Source organism: Coturnix japonica, chromosome 12 (assembly GCF_054131305.1).
Source record: "Coturnix japonica strain WE chromosome 12, WE-NBRP24, whole genome shotgun sequence".
Taxonomy (NCBI): domain Eukaryota; kingdom Metazoa; phylum Chordata; class Aves; order Galliformes; family Phasianidae; genus Coturnix; species Coturnix japonica.
Window position 1 is genome coordinate 9136670 of NC_140674.1, and position 23442 is coordinate 9160111.

Consider the following 23442-nt stretch of genomic DNA (forward strand, 5'->3'; position numbering starts at 1 on the left):
TTGGCACTTTTATGGAGAGAGAAGGGATTAAAGGATATAATGACAAAACAGAAAACTGAAGGTTTAAGATAAACTTAAGGGGGGGGACAAGTCTATGAGGTCAAGTGGATTTTCCTCTCCAGGCATTTCTTTTATGTCATTCTTCTCCAAGACATCATGCCAAATTGAATAAACAACCACTAAAGCTGAGAAACAGACTTGTATGAGATTGTAACGGGTATGAAGAAGTACTATCTTTTCCTCTACTCCATAGTAAAAGTGCTAACAAACAAGAATGGACTTCTTTATCTTTACAGAATGCCATGCATTTTACTAACTCAATCTAACATAGCACACAAGGTTTTCTAACATCAGCCTCTTCCCATAACCTTATCTTCTCCTCTTCTCTTATCCTATCTAAATATCATTACTAACCAGATAATAAAAAAAAATAAACTGAAATAACTTAGTTTCTGAGCAAGACAAGTAGTATTTCTGAAGTACCAAAGTCCTATGTAAGTATTAACATAGGCATACTATATGCAATTGCAGGAAGCGCATGGCATTATTGGATCATTGTTGTTCAAGGTTCATCACTTAGAAAGGCACTATTTTAGACATTTTTATCCTGCATGCTTTTTGGAAGAAAACCTGTTAAGAGCTCGCATCAGATATAAAATTTCAGTGAGAGGCTGTTATGTCTATAAAAAAAAAAGTGTAAAACAAGATGCATTTTCAACTCAACACATTAGATATTAAAGGACTGTAGTAAAAGTTCCATTTGACCATTTGTAGAATTAAATTAATTCTTCTACATTTTATCTGTTTCCTGTCTTTTGCATGAGTGGACACAAGCTAAAGCAGCTGGAGCACATAAAGACTTCAACCAGTTTTATACTTATCTGTCCCCAGGACACATGGGATACTCAAAAACTCTGTAACACTATCACACTGCATTGTGCTATTGCCCTAGTTTGTTGAGTTGAGCTTTATTTTTTTGGTCACAAACATACCTGCAAAAATAGGATCAACGAAGGACAGTAGCTAGGTAACATCAGAAGTAACACTTACTATAGATCCACCTCAGGAAGCACCTAGCCATATCTTCCACTCATCCAGTTCTGTTCCAGAAAGTGTCAGGGGGATTCCTTCACTGATACTCTGTGAAACACAGTTGTGTCTCAGCAGACTCAATAAACAATCAACTGAGCTATCTCCAGATCTTGCTTGCTGACAGGCTTCCTCAAGGGTAGAGGAACTAAATGGGACCTTTCAAATGCTAAGAGAAGTCCCTGAGCATGCTCATTCTGTAGCAGCATCCCATCAGGCCAGGCAGTCAAGTACTATTCAGACAGTGCAGGAGCTTGAGTGGAAGCTGATTCAAGTCAGGAATGAGTCCAAGCAAGAGAGCAAGGGGCCAACCCACACTCAGGCTAGGGAATTTGTTCAGAGATAAAGAAAAGTTTTGATAATTTTCTGAACTAATAATGGCATAAATGGAGCAAAGCTTCAAGCACTGAGCATCACAATCATTTTAACAGAAGCCCAGCTACTTTACAAAAGGCATGGAAATGATCACATCTTACACTTTTTGCATAGAAACCAGCTTTGTTCCGACCCTAGGATGTGGCACTAAAGAACATTCTGACCGCCCACAGAGACAGCTTTGAAACAGCTTTTTCCCAAAACCCTTCAGCTTTCAGTTACCACTAAAAACAGATGTCAAAATTTTTGCAGATTGTCTTATTAAAATCAGTCAAATGTTTGTTTTTCCTCCTCTCATCATCTTAAAACCATACTAGAACACTTCCTTAAAACACTTCTGAGCTGCCCTAGAATTTCTGCTAATCTGCATTTGTTTCTATGCTTCCATATGTTAGTCTGAGACCCTCTATCCCTCTTCTCTGAATCCCTCCAAATTTACCTGCATTGAAGTAACAAACCCAACATTTAGAATGGATGAAAGGGCAGTTCAAACAATTATATTTTACTTCATATAACCTTACAAAATAAAACCATTTAATCAAATTCAAAATGTTTACTTAAGCTTAATTTGGCTTCTAATTTAATCTGCAATTAGTAACTTTCAGTGTTGTGAAATTTTATGGCATCAACGCTCCCTCTTAACTAAAAAGAGTGATTAACAGCTTGGCATTCAGGTACAAGTTACACCTTTGTTTATAACATTTTGTATTCTGAGAAATAATTTCTACAGACAGAAAACCAGTTGTTAAGTACTTCATAAAAGCAGACTCAAGACAGAGCTCACCTTCTAGAAATCTACAGTCCAAATTCTACAAAAACTTACACACAGAGACCCAGTAGGAATTCAACAACTGGAAGAAAACTAGATAAGATGTTAGTCTCTTTCCTTCCATTACTGTAACTAGGTGCAGCACAGTGGTCAGAGGCCTCACATATCCCACAGATGTCTGACAGCCCTACGGCCAGCATAAATGCGACACTTGCAGGACCACAGTTCATAGCTCCATGTACACCTCAACATTCAAAGCCTGACCAGCAGCCAAGCTATGTGGCATGTCTGGAGCCATGCAGGCAGCACCTGCAAACAGAACTGGGGGCTTCTGAGCGTTTGGTGTCTTACTGCTGTATATACTCCCTCCTACTCTGTTTTCTTTATAATTTTGTTCCAAGGCTTTCCATACCCTGTAGAGGTCTGCTTTTAGTGAAACAACAAACAAGAGCATTTGTCCACATTCAGGATAGGTGTCAGACAAGTTCCTATCCTCTGATTCTTTCCATACCATTGCTATGTTAAAAGACTTGTAACAAAAGATTTGAAGCTCATTATTCAATAATGGGCGTCATTCAGATTTCAAATTAGATGTGGCTCTGTTAATTACATGTCAGTGATTTATTTTCCCCCCCCTCTTTTTCTAACAAAAAAAATAAAAAATAAAAAATAAGGTGCTACAACTGGCAGTCTGCCTGAAAGGTTTGAATGTCAGAGCAGTAATTTGGAATGGATTTGACTCAACCAGTGTTGAATGAAAAACAGCTATTAAAGATACTCCTGACAAGTTGATGTGACAGAGAGATGCTTAGAAACACTTTCACTTTCCAGCCTGTGAGAACTGGGTTCTGTCCTGAATGGTACAATGCAAAAAGCAACACCAGAAGAATCTTTTAAAAACTGCCCTGAAATCTCCATACCTTTTCCTGTGGTGAGGATCAATGCTTCCTCCCACACTTCCTCAGGTGCAGGACTGACATGGGAGTACCCTGGCCTCACCTCTGCCAAGTGCACAAAGGGACTGACTGCATGCGGTGGGCCACAGCCAGCAGGACACAACAGTCCTGCATCAGGAAGGAGATTTGCAATACATCAGATGGCCACTTCTGATAATCTGCTACTACAGGCAAACAGCTTCTGAACACTTCCTAGTGGAAGCTTCCAGTCAGGTACAGCAGGACCACAGAGTCAACACTGTTTTGCTTCTTTCAACCTCACCTTCCCTGTAAAACAAGACTCACCCTCATCTTCACTACAAAGCACATAAAGAGTTACTAAATAGAAATAGTAAATAATTTCTCATCACAATTAAATGAGAATTCAAGGAAAAAGTGAAACCACAGTTAAAAAGATATATAAAAACACTTCAAGATCTGTGGAGAACACCCCAGAAGTGGGATCTTCGAAATAAACAGGTCTGGATTCTTTCTGTCCTCCCACCAGGGACAATGACATCAGGAGGTAGGAAAGATGCCAGTTCTTCATATCTGCACGTCTTCACCATAACCACTGAATTAAAAGCAGACTGAGACATGTATGTCCCTCTAAACACAAGGAAGTCATACTCTCTGGCCATTTTATTAGTACTAAGGAAATGCGAAGTGGCTATTACTCACAGGTTGCCTGAGTTCTTCAAGTAAGGAACTATGAAAAGTATTAAAAAATAAAGTAAATCATCTGAATAGATCTAAGGCTTCCAGGAAAAAATATCTAGCTGCATAAGACCAGCTTATGAAGCCATAACTGTCACATGTATAAAAACAAAGTTCCATAAACACTGAAAGATTGGTGTCCCATCTTTCTCCGTTATGCATTTTACTGACCTTTTATGGCTGCCTTCCCCTCTCCAGATCTGTTTTCTGTCTCTCTTCCCACAAGTTCCTTCCCTTATCATTTTTTTCAGTTCTCCTGCCATATCTCAAAAGACTTTTGCCTTTCTCTAGCAAAGCTGTCATGCTAACCTGGCTTCTTCTCTGAAGGCACTGCCTGTAGCCAGAAAAGCCACCAGCCTGGCAAGTCAGCAGGGAAGATTCAATTAAAAGCAGCATAGAAGACATGCTTCATGTGTGACCTCTTTCCTGCTCTCCAATGACATACCAGCCTGCTTGATCATTCCTAGAGATAGCTGCAAAAACAACAAATGACACTAGAGAAAAAGACATATCAAAACAGATGCCCCATGCCACCAATTTCCCTACTAAAGGAATGATTTTGTTTCTTATTGGTACTTGTTTCCAGTTAGGGACATGTCATGGCTCAGAATTTTCAGTTTTTTGCTGCTGCCTCTTTCATTTTTGTGATGGGATATGAGATTAAGCACAAAACTGATGACCAAAATCATTTTGTCACCTGAAAAGACAAAAATTGCTGTTTGGTATTTCCCTTATGAGATCTTAGAGTAGCAACTCTTCCCAAAGCATATTTTTGCTTGACTCGTTTGAGTATTTTCAGACTTCCAGGTTCTTTCACCCTCCACTTATACCTTTCTTGCAGGTAACTAAAACCACACAAGGAGATCAACATAATACTGTTTCATAAAGACGAAAGCTCTGTAAAAGTGATATGTTTAACACCTTTCAACCAATCCAAACAACCTGAGAAGGTGAGGAGAGTGATAGAACTCAACAGTGATAGAACTAGAGGGAATGGTTTTAAGCTGCACCAGGGGAGACTCAGGCTGGACATTAGGAAGTATTACTTCTCGGAAAGGGTAGTCAGGCATTGGAACGCGCTGCCCAGGGAGGTGGTGGAGTCACCGACCATGGGAGAGTTCAAGAAACGTTTGGATGTTGTGTTGAAGAATATGATTTAGCTGGGAAGTATTGGTAATGGTTGGACTAGATGATCTTCTAGGTCTTTTCCAACCTTGATAATTCTGTGATTCTGTGAGAGAGAATTCTCTGTTGATACATATTGTTGCAGTATAAGGAAAATCACTTGATGAACTTTAGGTTTGTATGTTTACTGGGGTATGTGGCTGTTATCTCAACACTGTCTGGATTAAATGCCGGTGAAAATGTTCAGAGTCCTTCTGCACCTTAAAAAAAGTACAGAGAGCCCTAAGAAAGTCACTGCAGAAACAGCGTTCTAGATTTCTTAAACAGTACTCATTTTAGTCTTGCCAAGGACTAAAATAATGCCTAAATGATTTTTTACAGGCACTCAACAATACAGTATTTTATTATTGTTTTTCAAATCTGACAGCTTTTTTTATATTGTTTATATGTAAAAATGGCAGGAAATGGCAAGCTTTCCTTTTGCCCTTCATGTTACAGATACATCACGCAGATGTTGAGCCAAGTTATCAAACTACATGACACTTAAAAAATAAAATGAACTCGTCTCTATATTCTGCTCAAGATCAAATGGTGGCTCCCAGCAGCTAAACAGGTATTTCAAACACTGGTTAACTTATATACTTCCTAACCTTCAATTGCCACCTTTAATGGGAGTCACACTACCAATCTCTATTAACAAAGTCTTTGGGCACTAGCAAATCAAACAAAGGTAGCTTCCATTTGTACTTGCACAGCATGATGTCAGAGCCTTCACCTTAGTGCAGGCTTTTCCAACATGAAATGAGAGCTGGGGACCGTCACAAAGGCAAAACAAGTCAAGGAGTGCAGCCCTGCAAAATACCAGAGCCCACATGTTTCCTACCAGACTTGTTAGAAAGCTGGCAACATATCCTGGGGGGTATCAGCCAAAAACCAAGACAAGACAGAATCTCACTTCTGTAAGGAAGATTTTTCCAAAGAAAGTACTATCTTCCCAATCATCAGAAAACTTTCACAATCCTCGTTCTCAGCCAAACAATTCAATAACAAAGCAAAAATTGCATCTATCGCATGCAGTTTTCTCTTTTCCTCATGCTTTCTCCAAAGGTTTAGGAGGGATGTAGTTCCACAGAATGAAAATACGAGACAAACTCAAAACTAATTTCCAAGTAACACCTCCACCAGCAACTGCCCATATCAATAGAGATACATGGAGGAGGCTCTGGCACAGCAAACAAAGTTCTCAAGACAGAATTTAAAGGTGTTAGCTGGAGCAGTCTACAGTTTCTGTTGTAGATGCTTAGATGTCCTTTCATGCTCAGCAAAACACAAGATGCTCCAGCAACTGATAAGAAAGAAGCCAAACTTTTCTAAAAGGCAGCCTTCCTGAACAGGACCTCTCATTTACCTTTTATTCTTGGTGGGAAGCTGTCTGCCCCCATCCTTCATCATATATGGGGCTTTTTTTACTCAAGTAATTTTACCATATTCTTCTTTCCTTTTTAATTAATGAAAAATGAGCAACTCTTCAGCACACAGACTGAGATCAATAAGGGTGTCACAGAATGTGCTGTTACTTGGCCAACAGATGGGAAGGTTACATGCCTTCCAGCCATGCTGGCTGCCTAAGGTGTGCCATGAGAATCCATTTTCCCCACAAGGCTGAAGCATGGGCAGCCACAATTCCACAGGGATACTTACAGGGATGAAACTGGGGGCAGCACAGATGCTGGCTCTGCAACATGATGCATTTGGGACAAGAAAAATCTGCTGGGGCAGGAATTTCTTAAATGACCCTTACTCATAGAGGGTAGGTAGCTCACCAAGCTACAAAGCGGGAACAAAGATGTTGCAGGTTCTTGCCTGCTCACACACTGCCAATTGTAGGAAGAAAGCAGTTGCTGCTATAGGAGAAGGGGCTTCATATTTTGCCATGCTTATTGTCATGTTTGTTTCCTCCCCCACCACCCCAAGGCCTTATCCCAGTTACTATGGAAGTAAAATGGCAGTTGAGAAATGCTGGCAGTTAGGAGTCCTGTTGCTATAGAGCTGCTTTGTTTCTCAGTGTAAAACTAAGTATATTTCATGTTTACCACCAATGGCACTTGGCCACAAAATCTACACATCAAAACTAGTTTCACAGTTATTTGTGCTCACCACTGTCCAGAGATGATTGCAGAGGGAAATCTGGGGGGCCTACACATGTCTTCTTCAGCAAACCCAGAGGAAACAGAAGGTTCCAGCAGCTGGGACAAAGTCTAGATCTCTTACATAACAAATCAGGAGCATGAAGCATTAGAGTTAACACTGTCAGGAATTTTCCAAGGAAAGCGCACTGTTCACTTGAAATACCCCATTCCAGACTTTTCCCAGGTCAAAAACCAGTTGAGTCTGGATTCCTACTTCAAGCCTGATGATCCAAAAAATTGAAGTCTGAAAACCAATTAAAAAACAGCAACAATAAAATTTGCTACAAACCAGAAACTCTGGTTTCCACCACCCTGGAATGTGTTTCATTGAGTGAAAAAACAAGACTCTTGGCAAAGATAGAAGAGTTTTATCACTTAATTTTTTCCAGAGGAGTCCTGCAATATTTATTACCTGCACAAGATGAGCACAATGGAATTCATTCCAATGTTTCATCTAGAAGAGAGTTCATGAGAAAGTAAGAACTTGTGTTTTCTTTAAATAAATACAACCTAAGGAAATGCAACTGAGAGTTAGCCAATTCAACTTATTTCTTAATTTTAAAGTGTATTCATTCAAAATTCTTTTCTTCACACTCTGGACGCTCACCTGACAATCTAACCACACAGACATTCTGCACTTTGAAGGAATGGTGAGCCTGCAGCCAGACAAACAAGTTGCTTCAGTTCAGATCTTTGTTTCTGGCATTTTTTATCTTTCTTTCAAGGAACACATTGGATAAATGCAAGTCTCTTGAAGGGAAAAAGCATGTTTCCATTTAGTGAGGCACCATCACTTTACCCATCCTCAGTTCTGAGAAATGAGTAGCGTTCAGCTCCAGGATTAGAAATTAAATGCACAGATGCTAAACTAGCTGATGGGCAGCATTTGTGGAAAGGCAAGAAAACTATCACAGTGTAAAAAAAAAAAAAACAACAACAAAAACTCTGCAGCCTACATCAGGCGTAGCTCATGGGATTCTCAAAGAAAGTACATTCTAGGGGTACTACTGGAAAAATCACAATTCCTTCCAAAACAATCCCCAGGAAAGTGACAGCATTTTTGGGACTGCAAGAGCCATTTGGGGAAAAAGGAGCATCATGGGTTATAGGAGGTACTCAGAGAAGCCAGGTCACAGAACTATCTACATTCAAGAAGGCATTATCAATTGTAGTCACTTTTTTGCCTGCCTTTTTGAAATTAGCCTCCATGCCCAACTCAAAATAGACCTATTGGTTCTAAGAGGGGAAGGGGCAAGCAGAAAAACAGGAATTATCCTCACTTGTTTTCCCCATCTGAAAGCCTGTAGCTTGTGCTATCTGCTTCTGCAGGCACAAGTAGGCAGCAGGGTCTATGAAGCAATAGGATACATGACCAGCTGATGACACAGCAGAGCTTAAAAATAATACTGCTGATTGGAAAATGTCAGCATCTGCTATGCAGGTCACACTCTTGGGGTTATTTGCAAAAAGTTTCAGTAGTTCTCCGGGGGAGGCAGAAGACTAGAACATGAAAGTAGGATAGCAACACCAGGTAACAAAGGAGAACAATTCCCAGGTTTACTCAGTCATCCAGAGTGTACCCCAAAACTGCCTGCTACATCAGAGCTGAAGGGAGAAAACAGTGGTTTCCAAAACAAACATCTGTACAAACCTTATTAAGATGTTCAACTTTACAACTGAGCCAGTGTGTTCAGGACCAAAATTATTCCAGATACCGAGTATGGATATGGCTGAAGGAAAAGCTGCTTCTACACAAACAGTATATACAGTCATTCAGTATATACAGTCATAAAATATTTTAGGAAATATCTTGTTCTTTCATATGTAGTGAATAGTGGGTAATTTCATAACTTATAACGTCCATACTTTGGAGAAACTCTTACAAAGCAAATTGAATGAGCTCTGCTCAAGGGACTCTCTTGCAACACTATGAATCATGCAATATCCACAGGTATTGCAACATCTAATTGCAAAATCTAGGCTGTTTTCCTCCAACCCTCCCCATGCCCTCCTTTCAGCCAACAGTGACAGTGTTACACAGGGTTAGCAAATTGAATCAGCTCAATAAAAGTTTGACAGTCACCCAACACATCCAACTCAAGGGAAATAACTGAATTGCGAAGCCTGGAGGTAAGAAGTGGAGTAAGACCTCTATCATTAATATGAAGCTATTAGCAGAGCTCTGACACAGTAGAGTTTCAGAACAGACTGCTTAGTTGTCCCCTTGATTAAAGCACAGAGCTCTGCAAGTCAGTACCATGCTCAGGAGCAACAGCACAGACAAGAAAGCAATGTGGCATTCACACCATAGGCATTGTGGCCACAGCCACAAAGATCAGGGAGAATTGTAAATGAACATACATCGGCCTGGTAAAAGCAATTTTGAATGATAAACTAATAAAACGAACTTTAAAACACAAAAGCTCAGAGAACAAGCACAACAGTTCATAACAACTGTCTAAAAAACAGCAGGTATCTTACAAGAACTCTTATACAAGGCCTACTGTTACCTCTTTCCAAACCAAGAATAGCTAATGGGTGGCAAGACACCTGGTTTAGGATAACAGTGACTGTGTTACAGGCACTGTACAGTTAACATACCACTGGAGATACATTTACCTCAGAAGAGGCCCTATTCAGCCAGTGCCAATTGCAATGCTATACAAACTATAACGTGATGGAAAGCACTGTGATAGTAGCAGGGCAGCACAGTCTTAGGCTACAGCAAATAAGAACAAACCCAAATACAGCAGCTGTGGACACAAAAACCAAGGAAGAGAAACTGCTTACCTTTAGAAGGCTTCAGGTAGGCAGGGATTTCCAGCAAGTTCCCCTTGCCTCCAATGCCAGCCCTTCAATGAGGTCTGGGAAGGGGTGCATCCTGCCTCCTCCCCTTCTAGTCAATCAAGTACATTGCATGCACCTGAGCTCCCCTGGGTTGGCCCTGCCTGACCACCAGGTGCTCAGTCACCAGGTGCTTCAGGCCATGACTCAGCATTTCTGCTACACCAACTCATTAATGAAAGGTTAACACACAGCATGTTTAAAATTCACGTAGTCAGAAGCACGAGCTCGTGATTTTAAATATCTCTATTATGCATTACTGTAGTTTTGTAAATAAACAAGGAAAATACTTTGATATGTCAGTCTGACAGAGCACCATAATACAACAGATCTATTCGCCCATGCATAGTTGGAACAATACAAGTATATAGATGTAATTATAGAGTAAATGGATAGCCAGAGGGCACCTAAGAAAAGACTCACCGGTGCCAAGGCTTTCAGTTGAGATGGATGCTCACCAACATTGAGGCTCACCACAAAAACTCCACAAAGGAGCAATCTCCAAAAAGAGATGCTACCTTAGTGGTGGTCAGCCATTAAATGAGATCTAGGAGAAGTGGAGTCAAGTTCCACCCCTTCCATTAGCTTCACCTGTGCTCCCACAGCTGATTCATCACTTGCCTCAGATGGTTAATCAGAGGTTCAGGCTGTGATTAACAGTTTCCCTTACAGCCCCCTTAAGAAGCCCCTGTAATGAGAGACCCTTTCTTATTCATCATGCTTAAAGCTCCTATTTTTTTTTTTACAATCCTGAAGCTACAGAATTTGCAGCTCTGCCTCTCAAAGAGGCATCCTAAGATTATGGGCTAAAAACATTCACCACCTTGTTACCAAGCAATAGCAAACATAAAGAAGGTACATTAAATTTGGCTGACAACTGTGGGCCAAAGGTAGATCTGAGTTGGGTATCTCAGGCAGCAGAACTCTTGATTGCTCAGAGCATTCAAGCCCAAGAAGTCGGAAATTACTTAAAAGAATTGCATCTCTTGATTATCCCTTTAACAGAATAATCTTAGCACCACTCTGCAAGAGTATTTACTTTGGAGGAAGCAGACAGCTATCAATACCCAAGGCAAAATACACTGTTGTTAGTACAGGCCACACAAGATACATGTGCCATTTGAAATTAAAAGGCTGATAATGTAGGAGGGGACTCCTGCTACCTGCTACTCTGCTCCCATCCACCACAGGAAAGACACAAACGTTCCATGGATTTTAGATTTTTGAAATGGCAGCTACATTAGGAAAGGAGGGGAGTCAGTTTGTGTATGTTTATCAGGCCCTTCTGTGGAAATCAGTTGTGAAAATTCCCATACCTGCTACATCAGGGTCCAGCCTCTCTCTTTGTGTCTTGCCACGATTCTGTCATTGGACACTCAAGCACTCTCAAACAAAAGTGAGAGGAAGAGGTTGCCTGATCAATCAAGTATTTCCTTCAGCTGCAGTCCTTTTTCCTACAGGAAGCCCTGGCTTGTATAAGCCACTCCAGAAGCAAACATCAAAGGACTCTTCTATCAGTCAGGGTAATAGACTGCACTTGAACTCTACTCAGTGAAGTGAGACTTCTTAAGCTGAGAGCTGAAGTTAAATTTGTTATTCCTGGCAAACTGCCCAACAGGAAATGGATCTAGGGCAGATGTTTGCATGTTAGATAGCAGCGAGAGATTGACACTTTTATAATATGCCGTGAAAGCAGGAGGAATAGAAAGAGCTGCTCAAACTACTGATTGTTCTAAGGGCTGCTCTTAATGCTGTAGTGGTTATGAGACCTACTTTTAGTAACTGGCAAATAATGGAAGCATCCGCAGGAAGTAGTTTGAGCAAAGATCCTGCCCGTGAGGCTAATTCTAAAGAGCAGGATGAAAAATGCACGTAATTCTTGAGCAGTAGCAGTCACATTAGATCATTAGATCCTTTGCATATAGTAGTAGTTACTTCAAAAACAGATTTCAACCAAAGATTGAAGGATTGAAATTCACCAAAGATACAAAGTACCAACTTGGTAGTTCTATTCACACAGAATTTCAGACCACTGTGTGCCCACAGCCTGTACACCAGTGTAAAAGAGATGATGCAAAGAGTTCTCAGTTGTTTGATAACAAACACTATGGCATACAGCTAGGACCACTCCAGCGTGTAGTCCTGTAGATATGCTTACTTGCTTACCTAGAGGTATGAAATCTCATAGATTCCCATAATGAGCTTCCCATAGCCTTGATCAAGATAAGCTCCACAAAGCCAACAACAAACTTGGACTTTGGTGAGCAATCAGCAAAAAATGGTTCCTCTTGCTAAAATTCCTTACTTTGTTTCTCAAAAGAACCAACTGCACCTGACAGCCACACCTCATGGAATAAAAGCAGACCTTAAACTTTGCCTGTTCATCTCCTATGTGAAGCTCAATTAAGATGCCATCACCTCAGTAAGAAATCTGAAGTTGCATTTTGACTTTTGGATTGAAGAGGCTTCATTATCTATTAACAGAAAAAAATATTTCATGGCAACGTGCCGTTTTGGGATCTCCTTTATAACTTACAAGCTGCATTATGACAGAGAATTCAAACTGATGAAACCACCTAAGATCAAAAGCCAAGAGACTTGATCTCTGCAGGTGTTCTTTTCTTTAATATTTGTTTCCACTTCACTATGCCTGGAGTGTAGTTTAAAGAACTGGTTAGGTGTGTAGGTATAAGAACAACACTAAGTATGAAGAAATGCAGCTGTGCATATCCAGTAATGGCTCAGTTTACTGTGGATTTTGCAATGTGGAGGGAGTCTAAATATTGTTATACTGCATTCTTTAATATTTTATTAATTTATTTTATTTTATTTAGGCTTTGTCTGGAGCTTAAGCAGTCTCTGTGTAATCAGTGAAACAAAAACATGCTCAGATGTCTGGTCAATTGCCAGAGTCCCATACTTGCTGTTTCTCTTAGGCTGCACAGACACTGGCAGCTCACAGAGCGCATTTGCCACCTCATCTTTACCTTCCGTGGGAATAAGGCAGACTAGGATTCAGCCATCAGACTTTCCACAGACACAGAAAGGAGTTTTCAGTTGTTTGAATGTTCATCCTTCCAAAGAAACAAGCTATCCAAGCACATGGAAGCATCCCAGGAATCAAACTGAGGCCATAAGCTTCTAAATTGACCCACGCTTGTTCTGCAAGTCTGAGAGATGCAACTTTGAACACTTAAATTTCCTGCCTGGACCTTGGCAGGTCTGCCTCTTAGGAAAGGAAGATCAATCATTAAGCACTAATCAATAAATAAGTACATAGACTATTGGGCAAATCTAATGAATAGCAAATAATTCCTGAATTATTTTTATACTATAAAAAGAGAAAGGAAAAAGAGAGAAAAAAAGCAAAAGCACCCTAAAGAGAGACAGGAAAGTGTGAAATCATATTTTGGCTTCCTGCACAAGAACTACAGAATAAATCATATGTTGTTGATACAAATCTTTGAGATTCTCACCCAACAGCTGTTATGATCAAACCTGCAGCAACTCCATAGGAAAACAACAAAGAACAGTGCTGGTAGAAACTGGTTCTTCAAATCAAAATAGCAGTAAACAGGGTCACATCTTTACCTTTAAATTAACACTTCCAGCTAATTGGGCTGTCACTTTTCCAGCTGCAAATCACTAAAGCATTTGCCTCCTAAGTTCAGGGAAAAAGTCTCCAGAGGCCATGAGTCAGTGAATGAAAACTGTTTTGGGTCCCATGGCAAAGAAAGTACTTTGCATTCAAAAATAGACGTACTTCTTGTGGGAAAAAAACAGCCCAACTCCTTCCTCTCCCATAGATAATGCAAAATGTCAGACACGTCCCACCCTCCAGTCCCAGGAGATCAATAGCATTTCAGTGATTACTTTGTTCGTTGCTTTTTTTTCCTTAAAGGTTAGCTTACACCTACTTGAAAACTGTGACCAAACCACCACCAAATACAGCTCCCTTCTTATAGGAGAATGATGCATGGGACATCAGGTTGCCACTAGTGTTAAACTGCTCTGGCTGCAAAAGCCAGCAGGATTTGGGCACTTGGAAACTGAGGTGGGAAAGGAAGGCCAGGAGACAGGGAAAGGCTGGGTGCAGGGCAGGGGCAGTACCTGCAGCTGGCTCAAAAGGGACTGGGAGAAGACTGTGTGCTGGGAAAACCTACCTGCACACTTGTGTTTGCATTCATGCAGCAAAAAGCCCCTGGGATTAATTTACTGTGCTGACAAGGTGTTCTGCACACTGGGAGCTGTACAGAGGAACAATGAAATATTACACTGCTACACCTCAAAAATAGTATTCAAAGTCAAAAAAAAAAAAAAAAAAAAAAAAAAAAAAGAATGCCATTGAATTCACGGCTGTCAAGCACTGGGTTCAGTGACTCCATCATGAGAGCATGTGTGGCACGTGCACTGTAACAGCCCCAGTAGTGCTGCTGATCCGTAGAACCTGTCTTCTTGCTGTTGCACAGGTGAGCCTGAGCCCCACCAGAAAACTGCAGACCCAGCACAATCAAGCAGAGGATCCGAGATCCTCACACAACAACACTGCCATGTCATGCACAGCCCCTCAGCAATATGTAAGGCCACAGTTAATTGGGAGTCTTTGATAACTCACACCATTAACCCTCAGCCCTTCTGGGCCCCTCAGCTCTGCCTATTTACACCCGTACTAACACTACATTGCATTTGTAGTCACTAAGGCCAGGCATGCACAGTGCAGACAGATGTGAGGATGCTACCCAGAAGTTGTTCTACTCCATTGTTCTTGTTTCACTCGATATTTTACATATCAAATATAAAAAATAAAATGTAAATAAAATTTAAACTAAAATAACATATCCCAGAACTTTAGGATGTATGCTATCATAATTGGTTTGGCAAAGCTCCCATAGTCTCAGTGGAGTTAGGACAAGGGGGGGGGGAATATACAAGGGATAGCTCTGCTTACTCACATCACTGACAGAGACACACTTGTTTACATTGGATTGGCCTCATCTAAACTTTGCTGGAGGTTGACCATAATATTTACAAGCTAGAAGAACAATTATATAGCTGAGAGCAGCTAAATGAACAAAACAAAACCAGAGAGGCAGAAATCATATCGTTTTGTGAAAGTCAAAAAAGCAAACAGCCATCAGACCATGTATCTTCCCTGCTCTGTATAAATTTACTGTGTGGGACTATTTGCGCTGCTCTCCTACAGTACGGATGTTCCATGAGTTTATAAACACTTACGGCGCTTATGTTCTCTGTGTACTGACTTGTACCATAAAAATTTATATGAAAGGATATTTCCTATGCTTCATCAGTTTGTTTACAGAGTCCATCTTTAAAAGACCAATATTCTTTCCTCCAGGGCCTGTTTACAGTCTGCACCTGTGCTGCTCTCTTCAATTTTAATCTCATGGGCTGTATTTATTACATAACTGTTTTCTCTCTTTTAGGCACCATTAATCATCCTCTGCCAAGATCTTCTTCCCACACCAGGCTTTACTGTACATTCCTTGCATTTTCATACCATGATGTCAGTCCAGAAGTAGAACAAAGATAAGAATGGCGCACAATTTTCTTCAAATGATCCCTTTCCTCCAGAGCTATATATAAAATGAAAACCTAATACTCACCATGGAATCCAGGGAGGACCCAGGCCTGGGGATTTATGGTTCTCTCATATTCCGTATCCTTATTTCCTGAAAGCTAAGAGAACATAAGCAAAATGATTTTGGTAAAATGATGGTAGGAATACAGACCAGAGCACAGCACAGCACAGCTTCCTCATCAATACTAAAGCAACTAGGCAAATATGCAAATGGCATCTGCAAATGTTTTGAAAATAATTTGTCTATTATGCTTGAAAAATTATGAAAATCTTTCACACTTCTGTCTGTTTGGGAAAGTGAGACTGTTGCATACATTTAACACTTTTTTGCCACTGGAAATTATTTTTTGTGTTTTAGAATAGCAAGGAGAAAAGACTGCTCAGAAAATTTCCATTCATTTGCATGTTTTAGAGATAGGATGGACTGAATTTTTAACTATGAACTTCGCTTTATGAAAGCAAGAGAACTCTAATAATCTGGTAATTCACTGTTCTTGGACAAACATTCATCCTACTGTGGTTTTAATTTGACCCAAGTACTCCAAGCACATTGCTTCCAACTAAGTTATCACACTAAATTCATAAAGAGTAACGACTCCATATGTCATAGCAGAATATTAGAAGAGCAGTGCTGTCACGTGGCTGGCTGTCAAATATCTGACTATAAAAATACCCAGGCAGCTCTTTTCTTCTCTTGAAGCAAAGAAGAGAGCTGCTCAGGCAGAACAATATTTGTTTTATTGACAGATTTTACTGTTATCTGTTATCCACCAGTGGGCTCCATTTGCAGTTTTCATCACAGAGTAATTGCTTATTAGAGACATTAGTGGGTTGTTTATTTGAAAACTATTATGCTAATAAGGAGCAATCATATTAGCAAGGTGTGTTCTTTACAACTTTATTTGTTTATTCTCAGCAACTAAACTTCCCAAACCCCAAACCTTTTTGTTCCTTACTGAAAGATGTGAAAGTAAAACATTTGATTATCATTCTTTCTTTTTTTTTTTAATGTTTGAGAAATATGTCCAATAATAATCAGTAGGTTTAATGCCATCATAAATAACAGGACTGACAGGAAGATTCCTAATTTTGGAGGCCATTCTGTACACATTTACTTGCTAAGCATCCTGGAAAAATTATGTTGTTGCAGTATTTGCATATTTTCTTATTATAAACGTTACCATAGCTATAATGTACTGCCCTTCGTACATTATTAAGCCCAAAGGAAAGGAAGAAACTAACCGTAGCACAACTTCTAAGACTCCAGGAAAGCACCTGTTTTACTTATCCATTGAGCCTCAGGGGATTTCTGACCTCAGACTCACCAGCAAACTCCTTTATGAAATCCTAGATTGGGTTACTTATATTTACACTTCCCAAGATGTCTAACAAGCCAAGAAACGCTAAGGGAACATTTGTACTCTTGCAAGAAAATGCATTTACCATTGGCACAACTTAAAGTTTTTGCTATGTATTATTTTGTTGTGCTGAGGGGTTATTTGTACTGTACACAGAGTAACTTTGGGGCAAAAAATAAGCAAACAGTCTTGTAATGGGTAGTACTCACAAGCACAATAGAGCTGCAGCAGTTCCAACCTGATTACTTGCCAAAGCAGCTACACTTATTATTATTTATAATGCATTAACACACAGATCCAAATTTGGGATCAGAGCCATACTACTAGGTATAGTGTAAATATGCAGGCAAAGAGCTGACTGATCTAAGCAGCTCATGATCAAAAATGACAAAAGAAAAAAGAGAGAAGAGGAAAGAATTGGAGAGAAAGTAAGAGAAGAGAAAGAAAAGGAAAAAGAAAAAAAGAAAAAAAAGAAGAAGAAGAAGAGTAAGCATCACACAGTGCAGGGGAAGAAGAACAATGTGTATAGGGACTAACTGCACACAGGTTGCCTGCTGGCTAGCCTCAGCAGTAAGAGAACATGGAATGAGGCTCTGGATTAAGTAATCACACAAGCCCCAGTAAGAATGGAAACTGAATAGTCTGGATTTTATTCTGCAAATATATACACATTAAGCACTCTAAGTATCATAGTGCATTTCCCATCTCCCTGCTTCTATATACATACAGATCTGCATGTGTGCTAACATACAACTCAAGCTACAGTAATGTTTCCTTAGACCTTATTGCAGTATATAAGCACTGTAAAGGGAGGTAACAATGCAGAGAATTAGACATGTTGCATCGGAATTGCATATGACTGTGGACTGGAGTCCAAAGCCAGCAATCCCGGTATATTTTTGAAACTCTTAAACCTCAAACCAGGTAAGCACACCTCGATATCTACCCAGACTTTCAAATCACTGACTTCAGATGAGGAATGAGGAGTAGAAGTAGATGAATTCTATGAATGATGAATATAGCCAAAAATCTTCATGCAGTAGTCTTTGCCACAATAACAGCAAAGGAAGGAGAAATACACAAAAGGCTCAACGCTTTGTTTTGAAGCTTCAACCACTCTTCAGGAAAGACATATCACTTTACATAATACTTTACAAATCAATAGTTGCTTCAAAACATGTCTATTAACAGTAAGACTTGCAGATCTGGCAGTCTCCCCGTCCTAGTGCTTTCGCTATGCCAGAGAAGTCTTTCTGAGTAAAAGCTGCTTTACTTAGCAGTGAGTCCAGAAAGCCCCTAGGACTGAAGGCTCATCTAAAACCAGTGCAGCAGGTACCCTCCCCACCACTCCACGTTCTCCCCTCAGATGCTTACATCACTCAGTAGAAATCCTTCAGAGATGGAAAGCGGAATAGGTATTTATGAGTGGTGTTTATTTTTCTGGAATAGCATAGGAAGTCAGCTGCACATTCTCTTCGTCAAACTCTGGTAATTTGAACACCCTCAAGCCGGACTGCTGTGTCTCTTGCACCCACCCCGTGAGCATCTTTTAGGAAAAAAAAGAAAAAAAAAAGAAAAAAGAAAGAAAAAAGAAAGAACACTATCATTTTATGGTGCTTTTACAAGCACAGTGTTGTTTGTTAGCACATAGTGGGAGTACAGCATGGCTTTGTGAAGAGCTATCTGTTCCAGCAGGTTTATATTTGAAGGTGACAGTAGTGAATGGGATCATCCTGTTCCATGCTATAAAGACTTGAGAATCTGGCTGAAACAGGTGGGGTGCTGAGGCAGATCTGTGTCCTTTTGGGTTCCAGTACGGCAGCTTTAGAACCCTTCTCTTGGAATCACCCTCACCCCAGGTTGTTGCTAAGGAAACCAGCATCTGGGGGTTTATTTTGTTCTTCCATCTATAATGTACTGACAGCAGCTCTGGTTGTATCCTAACTCCAGAAGAGAAGCTGAACTGGCTTTATGCACAAATGACAAGTGAAAAAACACCGTTGATGCCACAACAGACGGTAACAACAGAGCTGAAACTCAGCATGCTCAGAAACACCTATGGGAGGGGAGCAAAGCCAAGGCCAGGCAGCTCCAAGCAGCCATCACCCCCCAGCTGTCTGGAGCTCCCAGTCTTGGTTGAACACAGCTGAGCACACACAGCTCCCATGAAAGCATCTACTTACTGCTCTGCTTCACCTGCACGTTTGGTGGTTGTAAAGGCTGTGTTGGTCTGACTGGGATATCCAGGGCGTAGAGGAAAATCATAGCACGACATAGGTGAACAACCACTGTGATGAGCTGTTGTGGCATAACTCAATATTTCAAAATCAACCTTTAAAATTTTGGCTAATACACCTTCCACAGAATGCAGTCCTGAAAAGATGCTTTCAACCTTTTTAATGCACTTTTTTTCTTTGTCTAGGTCAGCTCTAACATTCAGCAAGGACTCCTGAAGATCAGAGCAAGGTGGAGACTTTCCTAGCCATCTGACTGGACTAAGCTCTGAAGTGCAGCCCCAAACTTTGTATTGGCGTTGGCTTTCCTGCTCTGCCTTCCTCTCTGGCATCAACTCAGCCAGTGTTTGGGTTATGTGCTGGATACAGAATTAGCTCTCCATTCTTCTGTTCCTGCAACTCCATTAAATTTCCACTGAGTATTTGAAAATAGCATTATATGTGTGTGTATACATTCATACACACACAGGCATATAAAACAGAGCTCTCAAGAGTTCGCATCCTGGGAGGAAGCCAACACTGATTTCTTTGAACTCAGAGTGACTCCTGACTTGAGAAGGAGGTCATGTGTCTAAGAATCAGAAGTGGGAATTTGTCTTTCAGTGTTTCCTCTTATCACTCATCAAGGTTCTGGAGTACATTCACATCTCCGTAAGGGCTCTGAAGAAGCTTTACTGAAAGCCTTGTTCCCATTAGCAAATCTGTGAAATTGTCTGAGACTGACATATGGGAATACAGATAGATGCATCACATTCGTTGATCCTTGCTACTCAGCTTCCTAGCTGCAGCATTTAGCTCCCATACAGCATTGCTAAGTGTTAAAGCCTTGATGTTTTATCCATTCTTTCACTTGTCACAATGCAGAAGGAGTCTTCAAATTTTTAAGCAAACACGTGAGCTCCCAGGACTGAAGAGGAATCTGGCAAAGGTGAGACATGACAGACTGGGTGATGGTCTGATTTACAGAAGCTGATGAAGAACTTAGGTAGCACACACACAGCAAATGTGCTGATAATGTTCAAGTAAAACAACTGCTGCCATAAATCCACTTGTCTGTGAAAATACTCTGAAATGACAACAACATTCTCTATATTTGGGAGACAAACTATCCAGCTTCTGCAGCCTCCCTCCAACTTTATCACAGGCATAAAGAAAAAGGAAAAAGAACAAGAAAGAAAGCTGTCTCAGAAGTCATTCATTTTAATCGTCCTGGACCTCAAGAATAAAATTCATATAGTATCTCCTCAGCACTATTCCACTATTCCTCTTCTTAGAGACATCACACTTAGGCAGTAAAATACGTAATTAAAGTGAGTGCAGGAAAAATTGGTCGCTCCTACATTTCTGGAAGAGTTGAAAATGGCGTTGGATATAAGCCACAGAACTGGTACCCAGGTCAGGGTTTATTTCTCAGGGCCAGAATTTCTTAAAAGCACACTGTGGAGATACAGCCCAGATACCAGATCTGAACTAACTGCAGAAATAGCTGGACAAGGCTGGGCTGATTAATTCACAGGACAGAGAAGTCCTTAGCTTTTTGTACTGAGAACAAAGAGACAGGAATAGAAAACAAAAACATTTACATCAGTAATATGTGTGTGATAACACACAAGATAAGCCAGAAAGGTTGGCTTCTGTCTTCCATGCTTCTACTGTTACTTCCACACTTTCAAATATCATAGTGTGAGAGCAGGTCGGTCTTTGTTCTGTTGTACCAAGCATCTGAGGCTCATGAGCTGTGCTCATCTCAGGCAGAAGGTGACTCCAAATGTCATACATGGAACTTTCCTGGGGCAACCTCTGGCCATCACCAAGGAGGAGCCCTGGATGCTGCAGGAACTCCTGCAAACAAAGCCTTTCAGTGAGCAACACCCACAAGTGAGCATATGTAAACAGGAAAGAACCCCTGGAGTGGTCTCTACTCAAAACAAGGCTGCAGTCAAGTGATTTAAGTTCTCTGCTACACCATATAGTAAAAAAATTGCACATAAAGACCACACAACCGGGAACAAAGAGAGGCTTGTCATTGTAGGCTCCAATTTGCCCTTTATCACACAGTTTTGCTTCACCTTCTATAAATAGATTGTGTGCAGCGCTTTTCTTTTTTGGCCTCATAACCATGAGCTGGTTCCCCACTGGCTTTGGGGAGTCTGAAGAAAATCTGCAGAGAATGCTGTAAGCCTATTTGATAGAAGCTCACAAGTGGATTAATTTCAAAACAGGGCTCAGTCGGCACATTTTAAAATATGTAATAATCAAAGCTGTTTGTAATAGATTCATCTGCTGCTGAAATCAGGGCTCTGAATAGCTCGGTTTCTGCAATCTGATTTTAGTTACAGTTAGGCAGCAATCTAATTTTAGTAACAAACTGTTTCCCTGAGACAGATTCGGCTGCTCATTAGCATTGGGAGTCTTCTCTCCGAAAATATATTGAGAAATTTTCTTTTAGCTCTGACTAGACCTATCCATTAAAACACAAAGTCAGTCCTGCTAAGAGAGAGATTTTACTACCCATCTTTTCATTGGTGGAAGATAAAGACACTAGAAATAAACTGTCCCTTTCTCATTTTCTTTTGGTTAGTATCAGCACAGTTTCCAGTTAAAGAAAAAACACGGGAAAATCTGTTAGTCTGATCCATGAATTAGAAGTTTACAGAACAGGAGCATAATTGAAAAAGTGCTTGAGTGAAAAACAGTAAAATGCCAGTTGTGTTGAATTTGTGATTTCATATCACTCAACTACTTTTTCAACACAGAGGCGATCCCCTGCAGTGACTCCTCCAGATGAGACAGATTAACAGGGGCTTGGGATCCAAATCATCGCCTTTGCCAGCAAATCTTTCCAGAACGAGTTTAATCTGCTTTGCTTCCCATTCACCACCGGTACCAACCCCCTCTGCTGCAACCCACCCACTTGTTTTTACATATTAATCAGCATTTTCCAGACCCTTTTTTTCCCCTGCAACACCATTCAGGTACCTGCAGGTACCCAGATGTCCAGCATTCTGATTGTAGGCTAGTTTGGGTCAAACCAAGGGGCTTCTCCTAATGATGAACTTATAATCAGACATGACAATTTCTTTATATATAAATCCCTCTGAAAGCAATGTCTCCTATATGTTTCTGTTGAAACTTCAACAGCTACAAAGAGTACAATAACATTATGATAGAACTCAGCTACAAAACACTGCTTTTCAGCACAGTCACCACCGTTAGCTGATTCATCCAGGCATGTTAACTGAGATACTCCTCATTTTGTGGTGTGACAGCTGTGCATGGCCACCCAGAACATGGCTTGTCTTTCACATATACCACTGTTGCCAGTGCCTAAATGTACCACCTACCACCTCACTGTGCACACACCCACTGCTTGGTCTCCATAAACATTCAGCATGTGTCAATGAATATCAGTGGGTGCCGTTCAGTGACACACCTTTGCTTCATAAATGCTTCCATGTCAGACACAATCCTGTCAGGCTGCTCCTCTGCTGTCATCTCTCACACAGAAAAATGTAAAGAGATACTGGTTGAAGGTTTCAACCCCTACTGCCATACCACCAAAATCTGCTTCCTAACAGCAGGCCAACATTTAACAGCTGAAGGCATTACTTTTGGAGCAGCTCTTGTAGCTATGAACACCTATTCTCCAGGTGTACTTGTAATATCTTAAAGTTGCATACAGCAAGCAGAAGAGATTTACTTCAGTTCATCACCAAAGGGTGATGAAAAATATCTCCCACTACAGCACACTGACAAGCATCAGCAGATGGTGGTCCTGACACAGCAACCTCTCGAGCCGCAGTCTTGACAAAGAAATGTAACTCCCTGTGATGCCTCAAATTCTGGACTGAAAGATAAATTCACTTCTGCAAAATATTTGCTTTACTGAAAACTAACTCTACCAGCTGCCCAAAGAAGCTAATTCCAAAACTGGCGAGTGTCAGAGCTCAAATATGCCATTTGGCAGATTTAGTGCTTTGTGGGTTTTGTTTTGTTTTTAATTCTTTCGCTACTACTAATGATGCAGTGTGTCAGAAATTTTGCTCATTTAAGATATTTTCAAGGTAGTCAATCTACTGGAATGAATTTCCATTTATGCCTGCCTGGAGTTTCAAGCACTAAAATGACAGTTCAAGTATTACAGATGTATATAAAATTTAAAGAGTGTTACTCTAAATTTGCTTGAATTCCCAAAGGAATGAATATAT

At 40.5% G+C, this 23442-nt stretch overlaps 1 long non-coding RNA gene across 7 annotated transcripts in view; it reads right to left on the reverse strand.

The window, feature by feature from the left end:
• Positions 1–15743, reverse strand: part of LOC107318060 (uncharacterized) — a 213050-nt gene extending 197307 nt beyond the window's left edge. For all 7 annotated transcript variants that reach the window (XR_004308349.2, XR_014933546.1, XR_014933549.1 and 4 more), the window contains exon 1: positions 15668–15743. This is a non-coding gene — a long non-coding RNA (uncharacterized LOC107318060). The remainder of the gene's footprint in view (positions 1–15667) is intronic.
• Between the last annotated feature and the right edge of the window lie 7699 nt (positions 15744–23442).